The following is a 3298-nucleotide window of genomic DNA, read 5'->3' on the forward strand; positions in this document are numbered from 1 at the left end:
GTCTCTCTCTCTCTCTCTCTCTCTCGTGCGCGCGCTTTCTCTCTCTTCTCGTTCGTCGTCTCTCTCTCTCTCTCTCTCTCTCGTGAGCGGGCTTTCTCTCTCTTTCTCGTTCGCGTTCTCTCTCTCTCTCTCTCTCACGCGAACTCAGCCTCGCTCCTCATTATTGTTCTTTGCTGCAAAATATCGCAAAATTTTAGACACGTTTCTCATGGCCTCGAAATCTATAGCTAAACGTATAGAGTTAGTAGTATCATTTCGAAAAGCTGCTTTCCTCCACAATCGAACGCGACACAAGAGAATCCGGCTCGCGAACGAGAAAACAATACGAGGATACCGAAATTCTTACTCCCCCCTCCCCCCACCTCATACGGAAGCATGATAGAGTAGTCGTATCGAATGTATAGCGTGATGCATGCTTGTTTCGACCGCCAAGTAATAACCGTGATGTGCCTCCAGCCGTGTAACGTGGCTGCAGATGGGCTGTATGCGCACGCGTACGCGGGTGACAAACATCACGTAGTGACACGTCGAATGTTGGACGAACCGCTGTTTCCTTCATGGCAACCGATTATATTTTGCTGCGTTATAGCTTGCTGAGTGGTTGCTATGGGAGATGCTCTCGTTCTCTCTCTCGCTCTCTCTCTCTCTCTNAGTTCGCTGAAGAGATTGTGCAGAAATACACTATGAGAGGTTTGAAAATTCACCACTGTAGAACGCTGCACCGTTTATAAAATATAATAATATTATCAGACGAGTTACGGTAATAGCGGAAGGAGTGTGACATTCAATAAACAACGGGAAATTCGTCATTTATAGCCTTATAATACATACGAATTTACTACGCGTAAACTATCCAACTTGAGCTCAAATCGTTACACAGTAACATTCGCTAGCATTCGTGCAAATCGTTTTCTCGTATTACACAAGCAATCCCGGAGATACAGGCGCCGTTTCACACGGACGTTTTTGGCCGGAGCCTAATAGGCCCGTGCCAGATTTTTTTGCTCGAGCCGAGCGGTTCACACGACGTTTATTAGGCCCGCAGCCTTTAGGCCCCGTGCCAGATTTGGGTCCATCGAAAACGGTCGGACCAGGCCCGAACAAAATTTTAGCACAGCATTCGGACGAACGGTTTAGAGACGAGTAGAATTCGGTTGAGCGCGTAGAGCCAGTGAGTGTATAGAATAGAACAGTGTTACTTCGAACGAAGTAAAGTCCAAACAGTAATAAAAATTCGGAAAAATTTGATCAGGATGCACGTTTTCAAGGATTGATAATTGGAACTCGGAACGTAAGTAAACACTCTGAATCGTACACAACGCCATCTCGCGACATACTTGCCAACAAGTATCTGTTGAGATATTTTGTGACAATAAAATTTATTTGAATTTGGAATTTGGAATTTGACAGACAGTATTCACTTGGCTACGTGTGAACGCTCCGACTCAAACGAGCGCCCCGAGCAGAATTTGGCCGGAGCCAAATCTAGCCAATTTTGGACTCGAGCCCAAACCATGCCCGTTGAAACGGACTACAGACTAAACGTACGGACACGATTAGCAGTCTCTTTGGACATCAAGTCCAAAAGTATTCCCGCCGAACATTGCAAAACAAAAGGCAAGCTACTAACGCACTTGGTCGCTCACTCGTCGAAGCGCGGTGGGGCTGCCAGGAGATTGCGGATGGCGTGACAGTTACGTGGGGGGCATACCAAACTGTATGCCGGTTGATGCCTGTATGCCGACGTATGTAGCTGGTAGTGCCGGGTCAAAGGTTATCTCGCCGAGTGTTGCGATCGGATGTCCATCTCACAGCGAGCCAAACACGCGCCTCGCGGTGAGCGATCAGTGCCGTTAGTAGCCTGCTTTTGTTCAAGTTCGGCGGGGGAATACTTTTGGATGGAATGGCCAAAGAATAGGATAACCGTGGTCGGTACGGGTTTAGTCTGTAATCTTCCGGTAGTGCTGGGTGTACTATACGAGGAAACGATTCGCACGAATGCTAGCGCGAATGTACTGTTTACGTATTTGAGCTCAAGTTTGGCATGACGTTACGCGTAGTAAATCGTAGGCTATGTTATAAGGCTAGTAACATGACGACATTTCCCTTGTTTATTGATGTCACACTCCTTCCCTACATTATCAACGTCCTGATATTATAATATATATTATATATTATGATATTGTGTGTGTGTTGTGTGTGTTGTGTGTTGTGTGTGTGTGTGTGTGTGTGTGTGTGTGTGTGTGTGTGTGTGTGTGTGTGTGTGTGTGTGTGTGTGTGTGTGTGTGCCATAACGACAGCAAGAGGCAACGATGTAGATGCGGCCATAGGTGAATGTACACGGGCAACAGTCGGTAGGGGACAAGCTTTTGACCATAGCTTTCATAGTCGTCAGTGGTAAATGGCAGGCGTCCTATTATTTATCCCTGACATCATATATCCGACGTGAACGCTTGAATAACCACGTGCGCAGCTGAAGCACAGACCGTCTCTACGGGCAAAGCCCAGCGTGAGGCTTCAATGAGTGCTCTCTCTCGATGCTATCGGGCTGTAAAGTTAGCGACGAAGTGAAACACATGAATCGAGATTATATTGGCAGGTGGTTATAAAATAACGATCATAATGCGGGTGGCTTTGTATAATAATAACCCATAATGATGCAGGTGGCTGCGTTGCAAGTTTAAAGTTGGAGGTTTAATTTTCTAGCGGGTAATCGTTGTTGTTGGATATTTTGCTTCATATAACGCCGTCAGAGATATATCTAGCCTAAGCGTGCAATTTCATGAAAAGGGATGTTATTATATAACCGATTATATAACTTTTACCTCATTGCTGCGCGAGTGTCTGGCAGTCTTCTCCTTCCCGGGTCACTACACTACACTCGACCTAGCCACTGCAGCACACAGGACCTTGCACGGCGGTTGAAAGCCGCCTCAAGGTCTCCAGGTCTGCAGGGCTCTGGTAATGGGGGGGGGGGGGCATTCCAGAAGATGTCCCATAGTCTGGTCTTGCCCACAGTCGCGGCAGGTGTAGTAGGTTCCATCAGCTAATCCGGAGCCATCAACGCATGTGAGATGTTCCTGTAAGGCTCGCATCACCACTAGTTCAATATACGACGTCTGAGACCAGACGAATAACATTTACAGAGAGCTCGCGGCGTCTGCTGAAATACGAAATATCTCCGGTGGGGAAATAAATAAATAAATACATGAATAAATAATGAAATAAGATATTAAACAAAAATATAAATATATAAATAAGTATATATAATGTATAAGTATATATATATATATATATA

This window comes from Priapulus caudatus, unplaced genomic scaffold (assembly GCF_000485595.1).
Source record: "Priapulus caudatus unplaced genomic scaffold, Priapulus_caudatus-5.0.1 Scaffold516, whole genome shotgun sequence".
Taxonomy (NCBI): domain Eukaryota; kingdom Metazoa; phylum Priapulida; class Priapulimorpha; order Priapulimorphida; family Priapulidae; genus Priapulus; species Priapulus caudatus.